Source organism: Phyllostomus hastatus, unplaced genomic scaffold (genome assembly GCF_019186645.2).
Source record: "Phyllostomus hastatus isolate PE091 unplaced genomic scaffold, TTU_PhHast_1.1 phas_scaffold_317, whole genome shotgun sequence".
NCBI classification, from domain to species: Eukaryota; Metazoa; Chordata; class Mammalia; order Chiroptera; family Phyllostomidae; genus Phyllostomus; species Phyllostomus hastatus.
Genome location: NW_025334023.1, coordinates 10721554 through 10740336, shown reverse-complemented (window position 1 = coordinate 10740336; position 18783 = coordinate 10721554). Strand labels below are relative to the sequence as shown.

Below are 18783 nucleotides of genomic sequence, written 5' to 3'. Positions count from 1 at the left end.
ACTCCTGTCATGGCGGCAGAGTTTCCATCACTCCCTGGGTCCGCTCTGGATGCGTCCGACCTTGGCGCATTTTGGGCATTGTAGTTCCGGCAATAGCCTCAGGGTCCCAACAGGCCGTCAGAAGACTACAATTCCCAGTATGCAGCGCTCCTGAGCATGGCTATTGGGGCCGATTGGACAGAGAGATGATGTCATTGCAAAAACCCCACTGCATTCATTGTGCTACGGTCTATCCACCCCCCCCCCCCCCCCACCGCTGCTGCTGGGCTTGTGATTGCCGCTCGCTCCAGCTGAGCTAAGAGTAGCAGCGGCATCAGGGCAGGGACTCACTCCAGCCCTTGGACTTAAGACATCTTACCATCTTACGTTGCGTGCGTGACTCATTCGCACTCATTTCTGTTTATGCCTGGGGTGGGGAGAAAAATCCCAAACCAGGTGAGTTGAAGTGATTTATTCAAACGGTTATACCAAGTTATTCCTCCCGCTTAATTCTCAAGGCTTTCTTTTGGGAAGATGGTGGGGGAGGGAGGATTGGGGAGGTGCTCGCAAGCGATGCTAAGCGAAAAGCTCTGTGCAATTTGGGTCACTGCAAAGACCAACTCCAGCAACCTTCCCCCGCGAGAGGACAGATTCCTGCCAATTCTCTAGTCGCAACTCCCCTCAACCTTTTTGAAGCTGAGAGAGGGGGCTGGGCTGGGGAGGATGTTGGAAAGTGCTCTTGGAAAATCAGAAAAAGGCAGAGGTGGGAGACTGCAGTCCTGTCACAAACGGCCCGAGTCTGAGGTTTGGGTATGAAGGGGTGATGCGTGGGGAATGGAGACACTGATTTAATGTGGTCGCACTACTTTAGAACATTTCTGTGTCGCTTGGGCGAGCACACACTATTCGTTTTTAAGATGAGAGTGCTTCTTCTGAGTAGGTTAAGTTTTGTGGAGCTCTAATTTATATGTGTGTCTATATCGTTTACCTCGCCTTTCCTGCTGATTTGAGGTGACAGTGTCCTTTAATGGTGCACTCCGTGCCAGTTAGAAATATTTCACGTATCTGGGGAAGCTTCTCTTAGGCTGCTGGAAGCAGCATTTTTGTTAAATGTTTTCCCGACTGCAGGATTTCAGGATTGTTTGGAAGTGGAGCCGACAGATTTGTGCTTGTGTGAGTGTTTTAAATTACATTGCAATAGGCTCCTTGCCACTGGCAGTGGTATGTACCATAATGAGCTGCTGTTTCCTGAGGCGCAGTCACCAGTTACAAATAACGGTTTGGAGAAGGGATCATTAATGAAACCTGGGTTAATTTAAAGGCATTGGGGAAAGGGAAAGTTAGAAGCAGTGTTAACCTTCACGTGGCATTACTGAAAGGTACACATTAAAGAGTGATCCTGGCCAAGGAAACCAAGGAGCATAGTAGTGGTTTTTAGTTTTTCTTTTTAAAGGAACTGACACATTTAACAGGACAGAAAGCATTCTTGACTGGTACGATGTTGACTGTCTTGTAAGTTATTAGGATGATTAGTGCAATAAGTATTTTACTTTGAGATAAACAGCTGGCTGACTCAAGAGCAGATGGGGCAAGTCTTAGCTGAGAGATCTACAACCTTGGAAATGAATGGTCCTGGGGTCAACCACACCCCCCCTTGCAATGTCAGAAGAAGGAGAAATGCCAGTACTTTAAGCTTAACTCTGAAATGCCAAGCCTTTTTAGAAAAACAAAGACACACACACAAAAGAAAAAAAAATAAAATGCCAAACCTTTTTATAGTCAAGCCAGGCATTGGAGGAAAGTATTTACTGGTTGTCTTCTGCTGCTGAACTGATTTTGTCTGTTTTTAATTCAGACCATTGGATCTCCAAAGTTACAGCTGGGTGATGCTTCTTTTAATGCTTCTTGTTACTGAATGCAAAGGTCAAACCGTTGTATGAGCTTAGTAGTAGAGTGATTTATTGGAATGCAATGAGCAGCTTTTGGATTTGGGGAAAGATGGACTGCCTGGCTTTGCCTCTCTCTCTGTCTGTTGCTTACTATCTGCTTTTTAGGGTGCACTTTACCCTTTTCCCCTGTACCTTCCTTTCTGCACCCTTCTACATCCTTTGAAGTTCTTTCAGTTTCTTTCCCTGTTTCTCTATTTGCAATTCTCATTTTTTCCTCTGTGTTTCAGAATCTCCCTCTTATCACCAGTATATCACATCTACTTATTTAAGTCTCTTCCCAATCTCTGAATACCCTCCCCACCCCTGCTCTACCTCACCCAGAAACTCCAGGCTGTGTGTGTAGATAGGGTGAATATTTATTCCACAGAATTCCACAGGAGGCTTTATCTTTTCTTTTTCTTGGAGTTGGTGCTTGGTAGCATGAGCAACAATGAGCCTGACTCCTTGGCCTGGTTTGTGGCTGCGGTGACAGACATAACTTGGCCCCAGGCAGCATGAACAATGAAATGTTGCAGTAGAGCTCATGCCAACTGTATTGCTACTTGTGTTAAGAACTGACAGTTGGTTAGCAAGGTTTTTTAAATGCTTTACATGAAATGTTCTCTTTTTATTTTTTATTTTTTATCACTGTTCCAGTAAGTGCTGGGAAGGTAGTCTTTTCCCCTTCACTTCTCTTTTGGTTGCTGAGGAGCACTATCCAGGTGGCAAAACTGCCTTTTTGGGGGGTAGAGAGAGGGAGACATTTGAATAAAAAATCTTTCTCTCCTGTGGTTTCTTCTCCTTTGTGGGTAAAAGAAATTTGTTATTTTATACCCCCTGTTAAGAAGAAGGGTGCAGTGGTAGTTATATTTGTTAATATCAGTGCTTTTCTAGGCATGGAAAGTCTGTCTGGTGGTTAGATTTTCATGCCCAGAGGCAACTAGTGTGACAAGCAGATTCAGAAGCTGTCATCCTAGACCTCCTTATCACCACCTTCTCATTTCTGTATTCTTTTTTCAGGATGCTCTCTCTCCCAGCCATACTTTTTAGCGTTTTAGGGAGGAGAAGTGCTACCTCTCTGACCTTAAATAACTATGCAATTCAAGGATGTCTCAGTTTACATATTTGCAAAGGGATAATGATCCTTGCCTCTTCATTTATTTGGCCTCATGTCATAGCCTGCTACACTCTGGCCCCAGCCTGTTATTCTGAGACCAAATATTATTTGAGCAGCTACTGTGTTCTAAGGACTATGGGTACATCAGTGAAATGAGAAGCTTCTCTTGCCCTCATGGAGTTTATATTCTAATAGGGTAGACAATCGTTGGACAAGTTTTTGCAATTGTGGTTAATGTTACTGACACAGGAGTTTGTATTACAAGGTGGACTAGGAGTGCCTGACTGTTCCTCTCCCCTTGTCTGGGGAGTCAGGGAAAGTTTCCTGTAGGAGTGACGTTTTAAGAGACTTGAGTGAGTGTAATTACTTTAGAATGTCAATGGGAAGTTCTTGGAGGGGCACAAAGAGGGTTTCTGACAGAGGGAACTACATGTTCAAAGTATAAAGGAAAAGGTGGTGAATATGAGGATTTGAAAGGAGGGCAGTCAGTATGTGGGAGAAGCGACCAGAATGAAAAAGAATGAGGCTGGAGAGGTGGGCAATGTTCTGAGGCACAGGGAATTTTGGCCTTTATCCTAAGAGATCAGGAATTTAGTAAAGGCCTGTAATTAGTGAGATAAATTACATATGTAGAAAGATATTTAAAACATCACCATGGCCCTTAAGTGGAGAAGAGATTGGAGAGAACTGGCCAAACTGAATGTGTGAAGACTAAGTAGTAAGTCATTTTTTTGTTTGTTTGTTTCTGTAAGGGATGATGGTGGCTGGGATCTAGGGTGATGGCAGAGGGCTTGAAGAGAAGGGAAGAGATTAGAAAGACACTATTTGATAAGACTGTCGATTGATTGGATATGGGGATAGGGAGAAGAGAGAATCAAGATGACTTGAGTTTTGCCTTGAGCCACTGGGGATGCCACTTATGGAGAATGAGAACACTGGATGGGGACCAGATTTTTGTTGGCTTTTTTCAAGAAGGAGTGACTTGCAGTGACTTTTGGACATCCTGAGTTTGAAGTTCCAGGAAGACATCTAAGACCTTTCTCTCATTCTGTGTGCATGTATAATGCAGCACAGTGAAATAGTAGAGAGCTCTGGTGAGAGCTCATTCTAAGACCAGGTACTACTTATTTATTAGCTGTATGATGTTGGACGTATCATATTTTCCCCCTGACCTTTAATTTCCTCATCTGTAAACTATATTCCACAAATTTATCTTGATCACAAGCTATATCTGTACTGTTCCAGGAAGATAGCATTGAATAAGGTAGTATTTGCTTTGGAAGAATTTTCTCAGGTGAGAGAGAAAGACAAATAATCACATACAGAAAGGTGTGTAGGTCTTGGTAGGAGAACATAGCCCCAAGGGAGGTTTTTAGTCTTTCCTGGGGAAAGGGATAGGATCCACAAAGAAGCTGGTGACCTTTGACCTGAGACTGGAGGCAAGAAAGAACTCTCCAGACTGTCCCCAGGCACCTAATAGAGTACCTTGCATAAATTAGGGACTCTGTGAATATTTGTTGATTGAGTGAACTAATCTAGGTCACTAAAGGCCCATTCGAAAGCTGGAAATATCCACATATTGGAAGAGGGTAATTAGTAATGCAGATGTCAACTGTGAAATGCCTTTAACAAATCAATTAACATGTATTCCTGAGACCTGACACCTTTGAAATGTTTTGTGGATGGCTTTTGGGGAAATTAAGAAATATTTCAGATCTGTTTTCCTTTTGATCTGTACTTCCTTTATTCAGGTTAGTTTCTTAAAAAATAATTTAATTGTATATAGTTCCTGAAATCAATGGGTCTTAGCCTTTTGAATTTTATAGATAAGTAAAGTTACAAAAAATAGGATAAAATTGTGTGTGGGGGGGCGCGAGCTGATGACAAAATTTTTCTATAGCAAAGATTTTTGAAAATGTTATTGATTCATGAGATATACATATTTGTTGTTCCACTTATTTATGCATTCTAGTATGTGTATACCCAGGATCAAACCTGAACCCTTGGCATAGTGGAAAGGCAGTGTAACCAAGTGAGCTAACCAGCCAAGTCATAATGATATTTTTTAGTAATGGGAAAACTACAGTAAAAAAAAGGAAAAAAAGATATTTTTTTAAATGTCCCCTTTTACTTTTAACCCATAAAGGACATTTAATAACAACAGTTGTAGGAAGAGCATAATTTTAAAATAAAAAAAATATTTAGCTTTAGGAAAAATTCTTTACATTTTCCCATTTTGTTGAATAATAGTTAAAAGATGACAAACATAAAAATACTTAATATTATAATAATTTATGGGATCATTGCCCTGTGTTCTTGGCTGTGATGAAAATGTGCCCCATCTCCAAATAAGAACATTTCCAAGAATGGAAGAATTTTATATGTACCATAGATATTTTATTTTCAGTTCCTTCCCCATCAGAATCCAGCCTTTAAAATCTAGATAGGCCTTCTCAAGATTAGTTTAAGGTAGGGGTTCTTAATTTGTCCCTGGAGGATCCATGGAGGGAGACCATGAACCCCTGAGATCATATGTTTATGTGTGTGTGTGAGTTCCCATGTGCATACACGTTTATCACTATGTGTGTACCCTTGGGCAAGTTACTTAACTTCTTTGAACCTCTATTTCTTTGCAAGATTGTTGCCAGGTTTAAATGAGATAATATGTTTTGAAAGTCTGGTACTATGCCTGGCATAGATGGTGCTCATGGTAGCTGTTCTTAACATCAAATGTATTTACTGTTTTTTTTTAAGATTTTATTTATTTATTTTTAGAGAGGGAAGGGAGGGAGAAAGAGAGAGAAACGTCAATGTGCAGTTGCTGGGGGCTGTGGCCTGCAAACCAGGCGTGTACCCTGACTGGGAATCGAACCTGCGACACTTTGGTTCGCAGCCTGCGCTCAATCCACTGAGCTACGCCAGCCAGGGCTATTTATTGTTTTAAATATTTTATTTATTGGCTGATGCTTGCTTAGTGCCCACAGTGGCAAAATGAATAGAAGGTAACTTAGTGTAACTAGAAAACCTGATGCAATGGAAAGAACACAACATCACTGATGTAGAGTTCTTGCCAGAAATGCTTAACCTAAATCAAATCATGAGGAAATAATCAGGCAAGTCCAGATTGTGGGACATACTGCAAAACAGCTGGCCTGTGATCTTTGAAAATGCCAATGCCATGAAAGACAAACAAAATGAAATACAACAAAATATATGGGCGACTGATCTGATAAATTAAAGGAGACCAAAGAGTTGTGACAACCAAATGCAACATGCAACCTTTGACTGGATCATGGACTTAAAAAAAAGAAGCTGTAAGTGACATTTTGGAGACAACCAGGGAAATTTTAATGGGAGCAGCTTGTTGGATAATCAGTAACAATGTAAGTTTCTTTGAATGTGATAATGGTACCGTCTGCTTAGCCTCACAGGTTGTCTTTAGGAATGTTACAGCAAAGCTAGAGGACCTCAAGGGCTGCTTCAGAAGGTAGTGATTGTCTTGATCACTGCAAGTATTTAACAGTCTGTGTGCTGGAATACCATTTGTTGGGGATATTGTAAGTGATCTCTGTGTCCTTTCTAAGCAGGATCCTATCTGTTCTATAAGAACGCAAACATGTACAGTGGATACTCTATCTTTGATGTGACTAGAGGTAGTAATGCAGGTGGAGCTGCAAACTAGCTGTTTCCAAAGTGAAAAGGAAAGCTCAAGAAGGGGCACATAAACATCTACCCTAAGTTCGTTGTTTGATTCTAGACAAAAGATTAATCAACGCTTATTACAGAAATACATAATGAACTACTTAGGAAAAGTTCCTCTCAACTCTATCCCACAGTGATAATCAACTGTTGAAATTTTGATGTGTATCCCTCTGTCATCCCCCCACATAAAATAATGATATTAATATGCAATACATATTACTTTGCTTTCTTTCATTAACTTAATATACTTTGGGAATTTGTTCCACATATTTGCATTTGGCTCTAACTTACCCATTGTAGTGGTTCCTGGGCACTGCTGCAATGAGCAGTTGAATACACATCCTTTTGTGATGAATACTAGGTAGAAATACTAGGCCAAATGACCTGAACAGTTCCCTTTAAGTGTCCTCTGATTTAAATTCTTATAAACAGTCTTTGACAGTGCCATTTCTGCATATCTTTGCCCAGTCTATTAGCCACTTGACCTAAACTCTCTCGCCAAGGGAAGGAAGTTGCCGTGGGTGGACAGAAAGTGGCCATAAATGGAATTTCAGCGTTCCTGCTGTTTTTTGTGATGGTTGTAATAAAGATTGATATGTAAATAACACAGAGACCTCCGGATGAGAGAAGTAAAATACATTATCCCTGCATGCAGCACGGCATAATGTTTAAAAGTGAACTGAAAGAATAAAGCCGCCAAGAGTTTTCCCCAGAAAATTCTGCAGGAAATTTTATTTTTGAGTTATGGTTAAGTTCACTAAAACGTAGACACCATGAAAATAAACCTCTTCTGTCTACTTCCTCTTCATCTCAACCACTTCAACACTAGAAAGGGGAATTTAAGCTTCACTTTTAAAATATCTGAAGCAGGTGGTTGAAGGCCTGACTGCTCACCTTTCTGGATATCAATAGAAGCCAATCCTAGGGCAGATTTTTGACATTATTCTGTAGAAAAGGTATGAGTTTAGGAGTAGCCATCAGTGGCTCTCACTCTGCCCTAGCAGAGACCCCGAGGAAGAGATAGTAAGAATCATGAGCTGTGAATTATTTCCATTCTTTTAGCCAATTATTTCCATTCTTTTGTGGCTGAGCGGAGCAAACCCAAATTTGAGTTGTGTGCACACTGGGCAATTCATCTTTTCAAGCTGCAGTTGCTTCATCTATGAAATGGGGATTATTGTGAGGCTCAGATGAGATAACGTGTACAAAAGATTTTGGCAAGTTTATGTGCACGTAAATATGGGCTGATGTGAAGGGCTGCTGCCTCTGACTGGGCCAGCTCATATTCATTGCTCCTTTAACAGAAATTGTAGCCCAAGAGACCTGTGTCTCATGTTGTCTCTTGTTCCTTCTTTTAACTAATATTGGCGAGCATAAGCCAAATGCAAGGTCCTGTGCTGGGTGTTCTGATAGGGAAGCAAAGCTGGTGCCATCCAGGAGTTTTCCTTCTTCCCCGCTTTTATTCTAGGAGACTATTTTTTAAAGAGAGCCTTCAATAAAATATGTTTTACAAGGGTGTATTATGTATGCTGTCTTATTTCCTCAGTCCTAAGCATAGAGTTGAGCTCAATTTTTCCATATAAATGAGGAAACAACTCTTAGTGAGGTTAAGTAACTTTTTTTTTAAGTTACCTAGCTTAAAAAATTTTGCAGATGTAGGCCCTAGGTAGATTTTCTGGAACCAAAACTGGTGCTTCTGCAGCTGCTTCCTGTTCTTGCCTTGCCTTCTGATCAAAATATGAATTTCACAAAGGCAGGACAGCCTGGTGGCCTTTACTTTAATGTGGTTCATTTTACCTACAGGCATAGGGATAGGAGCTTTCTACCCCTATTGAGTTAGCTGAAACCGCGATGAGAACTGTCATAGCATCTTCTGGGTGCCAGATGGTTTATATATTTTATTTATTTTTCCCCCAACTTATTTGGAGAAATTTCAAACATAGAAAAATTGCAAAAATATTACAGTGAACACCCCATACAGCCTTCATATAGATTCATTTGCTTTCTTTATCTACACACACACACACACACACACACACACACACACACACACTTCTTTTTCTAAACCACTTAAAACTGAGTTGCAGACATCACAACACTTTATCTCTAAGCACTGGAGCACGTATCTCTTAGGAACAAGGACATTCTCCTGTGTAACCATAATACTTTACATTAAAGCAATAATATTTTCAGATTTTCCCAGTTCCAGTGTTGTTTATAACCTTTTTTTGAACCCAAGACACTGTCAAGGATTACACAAGGTAGTTGTGTCTCTTTAATTTCCTTTAACACATCTTTTATGGCACTGCAATTTTATTTTTTAAATCCTCACCTGAGGATATGTTTACTGATTTTGTTTTTTAGAGAGAGAAGAAGGGGGGAAGAAGGGAAGGGAGGGAGGGAAGGAGGGAAAGAGAGAGAATGAGAGAGAGAGGGAGTGTGTTGGAGAGAAACTTCCATGTGAGAGAGAAGCATCAATAGGTTGCCGCCTATACTCACCCCAACCAGAGATCAAACCTGCAACCTAGGCATGGGCCCTGATCAGGGACTGAACCTGCAACCTTTTGGTGTACAGGACCCCAATCCAACCAACTGAGCCATCCGGCCAGGGAGACATTGAAATCTTGAAGATTCCAAGTCTGTTGCCTTGCCATAGACTAAAAGTTAGATTTGTCTGATTGTTTTCTCACTATTAGTCTCAGGTTAAACATTTGTGGTAAGAATTCCCCATAGGGAATGTTGCATCTTTCCCCTTGCATCACAGTAGGTGACACATAATATAAGTTGTAACATCACTGGTGATGTGAGGTTTGATCATTTGGGTGAGGTGGTATTGCTAGATCTCTGTATTGTAAAGGTACCCTTTTCTATTTGTAATTAATAACACTATTTATGGGGTGATCCTTTGAGATTGTTTAAATATCTAGTTCCTCAATAACCTTCCTCCAATGATAAGGATTATCATCTATTGATAATCCTTGCCTAGGTCAATTGGTATCTATGGAATTGATATTTATGGGTGTTTTTCTGTTTGATTAGCTTTCAGATCCCTTCTTTTTCCTTTTTTTTAATCTACCCAATGTATTGTAATCCATTACCAACCTTATGTCTTCATTTTTTCAACCTTAATGCATTTTGATACACAAATTGTCTCAAATTTGGCCACAGGGTATGTATTTGTCTAATTTTAACCCTAAAAGCAACCTAATTAAGTAGGTGAGATTTTGTCCACTTTATAAGTGAGGAAATTAAGGCTCAGAAAGTGCAGGTAATCTTCCCAGAGTCACATAGGTAGTAGATGAGGCCAGGCACAAACCCAGTTCTGACTAACTTTGAAATTGTTCCTGCTATTCATGCTGCTTCTTGGCAGTCCAGGAGCAGAAGGTCATCTGATGAAACCTAGTTAAAAGCATTGCATCATTATTGGTAATAGCAAAGGACTGGAAACAACCTATGTGTAAATCAGTGGGAAACCAGTTAAATAGGTACATTCACACAAGGGAAAACTATTAAACTACAAACAAGAATTAGGGTATTCTTCAGGTACTGGTATGGAAAGGTCTCCCAAGGATATATTAAGTGAAAGAAGGAAGGTGGTAGAACAGTTTATATTTTGTGAAAGAAATGGGGGCTAAATCCCACATTTCAATTACATCCCTGGAAGGATGTAAAATAACAAAGTGGTTATTGGCATAGGGCAGTAGGAGTGAGTGGTGTGTATGTGTGTAATGAGATTTCTTAACATTTACTATTTTATATAATGCTGACTTTTTAAATAGCTTTATTGAGCCATAATTCACATATCACACAATTCACCCATTTAAAATGTACAATTCAGTGGTTTTTACTGTGTCCACAGAATTGTGCAATCACCAGGAGACTAACTTAGAACATTTTCATTATCCCCAAAAGAAGCCCTGTGCTCATTAGTGGTCATTTGTCATCTTCCTCCCCTCAGGGCCCTGGCCCCAGACAGCCACCAATCTTTTCTGTCTTTGTAGATTTGCCCATTTTGGACACTTCATATAAATTAAAGAATTAGCATAATCTTCTCAAGGTTCATTGTGTTGTAGCATAGATTAGTACTCCATTCTTGTTTTATTACCAAATAATATTTTATTGTATGAATATACCACAGTTTATTCACTTATTAAATGATGGACATTTGTTTTTTTTCCACTTTTTGACTGTTATGAATAGTATTGCTATAAACATTTCATACAAGTTATTAAGTGGACATTTGCTTTTATTTAATTTACATCTGTATCTAGGAGTGCAATTGCTGCATCAACTGGAAACTTTATGTTTGAACTTTTGAGGAAATGCCAAATTGTTTTCCAAAGCAGCTGCACTATTTTATATTCCCTCCAGCAATTTTGCCACATCCTTGCTAACACTTGTTATTATCTGCTTCTTTTATTATAACCCTTCTAAAGGACATATCACATTGAGTTTTGGACTATACGAATATATTACCAATGTAATATCTGTTCCAAAAATAAAATTAAAAGAAAAAGATAGAAAGAAGTGACAGCTCAAAGAGAAGCTTAAGATGACCAGCTGAAGGGTCAAGGTGTGGTAAGATTGCCTTAGCCATAGGGTTTTCCTTGTTTGGCTTGGTGTCTTGATGCATATACATCTTCCTCTTCGGCTTTTACATACCAGCTGACTTTTCCTTCTCCAGTGTTATCCTAGGTTCATTGCCTAGAGATTTTGGGGCTTTGGTATAGTGTTGACATAAAGATTCTTGTACTTTAGAAACAGCTCTAGAGACAGAGTGGCTAGTACCATGTTATTTCTTAAGACCAGGGAAGTACCAGGATTCTGTGGGACATGATGCCCTCACATTGGTGTCCCCAGTGCACACCGTGAGAGCATTAGACAAGGTTGTTTTAGCCACTGGTGACCAGTCTCGGATGCATGGGGTGCTTCGGAAGAAACCCTAGTATGGAAGGCTACAGTCTGGAGTTTGAATTTGTGTTCTGGCATTTTTAATCTATGTGATCTTGGGCAAGTTACAACTTCTCTTAGCCTCAGATTCCTCATCTACCATAGAGGAATCTAACGCTCTGAAGCTGCTTATTAATCATGAAGGCAGAGAGAGTGACTTTACATTGGAGAAAGGTGGCAGACACCATTTTTACTAAATGATCAAAGTTAATTCCAGTGATAAGACAAATCAACATCTGAAAAGGACATATAACTTGGGCGATATTCCTGCTGAAAATGCATGATCTGAACCTAATCACGAGGAAATATTAGATAAACTCAAATTGAGAAACAAGCTACAAAATAAATGGACCATATTTTTAAAAAATGTCAATTTCATGAAAGACAAAGACTGAGGAACAGTTCTAGACTAATGGAGACTAAAGACACATAGAAACTGAATATATCATGTGATCCTAGATTGGACTGGACCAGAGAAGGTTTTTTTCTTTTGCTATAACGGACGTTATTTCATAAATTGGTGAAGTTTGAATAAGGGTTGAGGTTAGATTATAGTATATCTATACTAATTTTTTGATTTTGATCATCATAGTGTGAAACTATAAGAGAATGTCCTTATTTTAAAGGAAATTGCAAGTAATGATAATGTAAAATCCATTTACAGAGAGAGAATGATAAAGCAAGTAGGGGAAAATATATCATTTAGGTAGTCTGGGTGAAGGTTATATATGAATTCCTAGTAATTTTTCTATTTTTTTTGTATGTCTAAAGTTAATTCAGAATGGAAAAAGGAGTGAGGAGAGAAGCCAATACCTAGAGCGCAGGGTGGTTGTGAGTATTCAAAAGGGCTCTGTGTGTCAAGTCTCAGCATGGTGCCCTTCACCTGGCGGGTCTCACGGTACATGTGAGCATCCTGGATGGGTAAGGCAGCCAGTAGCTCTTAGCCATTGCATGGGAGCCAAATTAAAATTGACACATGGCATATGGTGACAGTGTTGTTCTGAATCCAAAATTGGAATTGATGGTCTGACAAATAATTTTTTTCTTTATTTATAAATTCATTGAATTACCCAGTCTTACAAAAATATATATTATATATCAATCTCATTTAGTTATCCATTTAACAGATCGTCTTTATGTAGTGTTAAATTTACATGAAGTCAGGGTTGGCCTAGAAAAGTTGGGGGTGGTTCACACGGAGCCATATCTGGGCCAGCATTAGCATTCAGGCAACTTCCACTTACCCTTTCTTTTCCTTCCCCTCTCTCTCCTCCACCACACAACCAAGTTTCTGATTTTGTCTCAGAGAACTGTTTTAATTAGCCATGCCCAATGTTAATTGTTTTGTCAGACAAAAAGAAGCTTAAGAAGCTTTTTCTTCTAATACTTAAAAACTGTACTTTCTAAGAGCTAACTTTGGAAGGAATGTTTCTGGTCTGGAACATTCAGATAGCAACCTCAAAAGGAATTCATGTCCTAGAGGAACTGGGAGTAGGGTGGGGAGTTCAATTTCCTTTCAGACAGATTGAAATAAATATTTCTTTCTGAAATAGTAATAAAGATCTATTTCTTTCTTTCATCTTTTTGCTAAAAGCTTTAAAACATGACTGATTAAACTCAAAATAGATTTAGCCAAGGCACCAAAAAAACTTTAAGTAATCCTGATTAAAAAAACATATATGAGATATTGGACAGGCTGCTTTGCTAAGTGAGGTGATCCTAAGTATAACATTTAGGTCTATCCCTTTGAAGTGACAACATTTCCAATTATTAGAGTTGCAACTGTATAGCTCAAGATTCTACATTCAGCCCTGGCTGGTGTGGCTCAGTGGACTGAGCGCCAGCTTGCGAACCAAAGGGTCATAGTTTCGATTCCCAGTTAGGGCACATGCCTGGGTTGTGGGCCAGGTCCCCAGTAGGGGGTACACGAGAGGCAACCACACATTTATGTTTTTCTCCCTCTCTTTCTCCCTCCCTTCCCCTCTGTCTAAAAATAAATAAGTAAAATATTTTTAAAAAAGATTCCACTTTCAGTGATACCAGTCTGGATTCATTGTTACTGCTATGATAGTGTCTGTTTTGACTATTACTTGCCATAAGTTGTTTGGTCTCAGAATACTGCATGCTTTTTGTTTTTAAGGTTAATCATGGTCATGAAGCTAAATGACATGTTTGTATGCACAATAAATGACTTTTATTATATAACTTTATAATAATAATACTGGAAAACAGTTTTTGAGCTTATGATGCACCAAGCACTGTGCTACTTTACATAAGTTTACATATAGCATTTGATTATGGCAAAACCACATGAGGAGAGCCCCAGAGTCCCAGTCAGTTATAAACCTAGTCCTGCAGCCTCCCGCATCTTCTTTCTTTTCAACATGAGAGATGCTGCCATGTTCTTTATGAAGGACTTCCTGGCAGGTGGAGTGGCTGTGGCCATCTCCAAGACAGTAGTAGCACCCATTAAGCAGATAAGCAATATAAGGGCATTATAGACTGTGTGATTCATAACCCCAAGGAGCAGGGAGTCCTGTCCCTCTGGTGTGGTAACCTGGCCAGTGTCATTGGCTACTTCCCCACCCATGCTATCAACTTTGACTTCAAAGGTAAGTATAAGCAGATCTTCCTGGGTGGTATGGACCAGAGAACCCAGTTTTGGTGCTACTTTGCAGCGTCTGGTGTCAGGTGGTGCTGCTGGGGCCACCTCATTGTGTTTTGTGTATCCTCTTGATTTTGCCCATCCAGCAGCTGATGTGGGCAAAGTTGAAGCTGAAAGGGAACTCGAAAGCCTCAGTGACTGCTTGGTTAAGATCTACAAATCTGATGGGATACAGGGCCTGTACCAAGGCTTTAATATGTCTGTGCAGGGTATTATCATCTACTGAGCTGCCTGCTTTGGTCTATGACACTGCAAAGGGAATGCTTCCAGTTCCTGCGAATACTCATATCTTTATCAGCTGGATGATTGCACAGTCTGTCACAGTGGTGGCTGGGCTGACTTCTATTTGTTTGACACTGTTTCTTGCTACGTGATGATCCAGTCAGGCACAAGGGAACTGATATCATGTACAAGGCACACTTGACTGCTGGGGCAAGATTGCACGTGATGAAGGAGGCGAAGCTTTTTTCAAGCATTCATGGTCCAATGTTCTCAGAGGCATGTGGTGCTTTTGTGTTTGTCTTGTATGATGAAATCAAGAAGTTCATGTAACTTATTTCCTAGTCTTTCCTCGCCCCACTCCCTGTGCACAGACATGTTGTCTATGTAACATACCTTAAGCATTTTTGACAGACTGTTGACTGTCTATTTATCAATAGCAACAATTTACTGGTTGAAAATGGGAGGCAATAATATTTGTCTGACCATTTTTTTCTTAAAGCCATTTCCATGATGATGGTGGGACTCAATTATAATTTTTATTTCAGTTACTCCTGATAAACAAACATTTGAAGAAATAAAAAAGATCTGAAATATTAAAAAACAAAACAAAAACCAAAAACCATATGAGGAAGTTAAAGCTCTGAGAGCTTAAGTATCAATAACATGCGTAAGATCCAATGACTAGTAAGAAGCAGATCCAGGATCAGAAATGAAGACTGTCTTACTATAAAGCCTTGCTTTTCTGCTGTGATCCTGACCTTTTTCAAATTTGTGTGGAAATGATTATTTTTTCACTTTGTGTTTGGAGCAGAGTTCTCTGTCTTATTTACTTGATAGGTATTCATTGAGTATCAGTCACCTGTCAGGCACCTTGAGAACTATTAGAGATGATCGAGACCCAGTCTTTGCCCTTAAGAAGTTCACACTCAAGTTGAGGAGATAAAGCAGATGCACCCCTGTACACCCATGTTCATAGCAGCATTATACACAATAGCCAAAAGGTGTAAGCAACCCAAGTGTCCAAGAGCAGATGAATGGTTATGCAAAATGTGGTATGTACATACAGTGGAATGTTATTCAGTCTTGAAAAGGAAGGAAATTCTGACACATGCTACAATGTGGATGAACCTTGGACACATTATGCTAAGTGAAATAAACCAGACACAAATGGGCAAACATTGTGTAATTCCACTTTCGACATGATGACTACATGAGGTACCTAGAGTAGTCAAACTCATAGAAACAGAAAGTAGAATGGTGGTTGCCAGGGGCTGGGGTTGGGGAGAAGCAACTGGGAAGTTGTTGCTTAATGGGTACAGAGTTTCAGTTTTGCTAAATGAAAAAGTTGTGGAGATTGGTTGTATAACAATGTGAATATACTTAATAGTACTGAACTGTACATGTAAAAATGGTTAAGATGGTAAATTTTATATTATATGTATCTTACCACAAATGAAACTACTGTAATTAGTGAAACAGGAAGATCTAATGAAGTTATAGGAATTAGAGATGGCTTCCTAGATATGGTGGATACAGTTGGGCATTGGGAGATGGGTAAGATTTGGGCAGCAATAAGGAAGGTGGGAAGGGCAACCCAGGTGAAGGGAACAGTGAGAAAAGTTATTGAGGCTACTTGGTGTTGCTTTAAGATCCATTTCTAGCAAAGAACAAATCTCCAGGTACGTGGTTCTGTAATTATGGGTGTCTCAGCCTTCTTCCATGTGGGCAGAGACTTAAATGCAACGTCTAAACCATATTCATGAGGTTGTGTTATGCTGGACAGGGACTCATTCATGATTCATCCAGTAAACATTTATTTAGCACACAGTGCTAAATATGCTAGGCACTTTATATATGTTGGCAGATTTAATACCCCCCAACAACTCTGAAGTTATTAATAGTGCCAATTAACAGATGCAGAAATTGTGACTCAGAGATGAAGTAACTCGCCCAAAGTCCCATGACTGATAGGTAGCAGGAACAAGACTTGGCCTTGGAGCCCATACTGTGTCCTCCAAGCTACACTGCCTCCCCCTGGGGTGAGTGAGAAATGATCTCTGTCTTTGAACTCACAGTCAAAATGGCATGTGACTGCCACCACTTGTCCTCTTCTTGCTGCTTTTGAGGCTACCTTGGCTGAGTTATCTTACAGCTCCGAGGCTCCTTCCTTATCTGTGAAATGAGGACCCTGTATTAGTCCAAATTATTTCTAATATTTTCCCAGATTAGAAACCCTATCCATCTCTCCTTCCATACATCCATCAATTCATCCATCCAACACTAATTTATTATCTGTTATATACCAGGTACTGTGCTGGTGGGTACGGGTAATTGAGATTTTGCAGAACACTATTCTTGTCTGAAAGGAGATTGTGACCTAGTGAAGGAGACATGAAATAGATGGTTATTGTATAGTCTGGTCATATTGCTGGTAGTGGTGTATACAGAAGACTGGAGCATAGAGGAGGGGCGCCTGACCCTGTTTTGGATAAGACGGTGTCAAGAGGAAATGACTCCAGAAATCAGGAGGATAATAAAGAAGACTACAAGAACCTCATCCTTCTTGTTGTCCCTATGGCCATATTTATTAAATTCAATAAAACATTGGTAAAGTCAGGACTCCTTTTTATTTTAAGCCTTGTGGAAAGTGTAGTTGAATTTGATCATTGTTAAGTACAGCTGTGTGCTGAAGATGTATAAGGTTTGGATTCTCTTTCAGATTAGAGAAAGATTATAAAGTTAAGAGACCTAGGAGTTTTTTTTTCTTCCCTCCCCTCCCCTCTCCCTTCCCCTCTGCCCTTTCCTTCCTTTCTTAGAATTTAGGAAGCATAAGGTAGACTAGTAAGTGACCCAAGGGCCCAGAGTTATTTGATATGTTCAACCAAAGTCACAGATTGTTATATTTCAAAGAGGCAAGTGAAATAGTCAAGGTATTGGATAATATACATGATTCTCTCAAAATTACTAAGGACTGGTGGACTAATAATAATTAGAATGACTAACTTAGAATTCCAATACTAAAGAATTGAAGTGAGGTTGAGGGGGAAAACTTAGGAGCTAACATTCACTGAGCAGCTACTGTGTATCATGCACTGTGCTGTGCCCTTTAGATTCATAATTTTGTTTTATTCTCTCCACAGTCCTGCAAGATAGGTGTTTTTATTCTTTACAGATATAGAAACTGGAGCTTAAAGAGGTTGTGACTTGCTTAAAGTCACAGCTAACTACAGACAGCACAAGTTGTTTAAATCAAAACCTTGCACCTCACACTACCCCATGCTCCTTCAGGATCCTGGATTTTCTATTTCTGGAGAAACTTCACTGTGGTACAGGGCCTCCTTCTCATCCTTGGAGCCCAGGAAGTGACAATAGTCAGGGGAGTCCAGCTCTTCACATTTTCCACCATGCTGAAGGACAGCTCCCTCAGTTGCCTGTGTCCTTCTTCTGAATTGGTGGATCACCAGCTTCCGGGGATAAATGGCTCTTACTAAAATGTTAATTATTTCCCCCTTTTTTGCCTTTCCCAGACAGTATATGAATGTTTGATTTTGACAATTTGTCTATTACAAGTGGTTCATAGAAATCACCAGACACAATGCTGATTGAGATCAACTAAGTCTATGTAGTTGATACCCTCTCCCTCTCCAACAAAGAGTACCTTCAGCTCATTTGCCCTGGATTCTATCTTTCAAGTCCCAGGAGACCTTGTTGTCTAGTTCTCCAAGGCCTCCAGCTATGAGATTCTGACAAAAATCTCATGGAGGTCTCAGCACTTCTAACCCATGCCTCAGGCTCCCTCTTCCTCCCTCAAGGTCTCCCTGTGGGCATAAGCTATGGTGTCTTATGTAAGGAAATGTTTTCCCAGCTGGATCTGGAGGCAGGCCAGACATCTATCCCAGGCCCTTTAACCCCCAGAAAGTTCCCACATATGGCTACATGAAACAGAGAAAACTAACCTCCAACATGGGTTCAAGAATTATGGCACTGGGAAAAAGTCTTGTCCAGCCAGGGCATTTCCCGGCCCTGGAACTCCATAGTTAGGGCTACAGTGAAATGGACAGAGGATCTGGGGTTAGCACACTGGACCTCAAGTCTTGGCTGAAGTTACAAATCCTGAGGCCATGAGCACTTGGCCTGTCTGAGCCTGTGTTCTCAGCTGTAAATGAAGGACTGATGACAATCTCATCTTCATACTGTTCTGAGAGTCAGATAACTCAATG

At 40.0% G+C, this 18783-nt stretch overlaps 1 protein-coding gene and 1 pseudogene across 2 annotated transcripts in view; both read left to right on the top strand.

The window, feature by feature from the left end:
* Positions 1–286: 286 nt before the first annotated feature.
* RAB30 (RAB30, member RAS oncogene family) overlaps positions 287–18783 on the top strand; it is a 75565-nt gene continuing 57068 nt past the window's right edge. The window contains exon 1 of one of the 2 annotated variants that reach the window (XM_045817922.1): positions 287–435. The gene's annotated coding sequence lies outside the window, so the exon portion shown is untranslated. The remainder of the gene's footprint in view (positions 436–18783) is intronic. The other variant, XM_045817923.1, reaches the window with a different exon arrangement.
* On the top strand, positions 14061–14893 carry LOC123805406 (annotated as a pseudogene).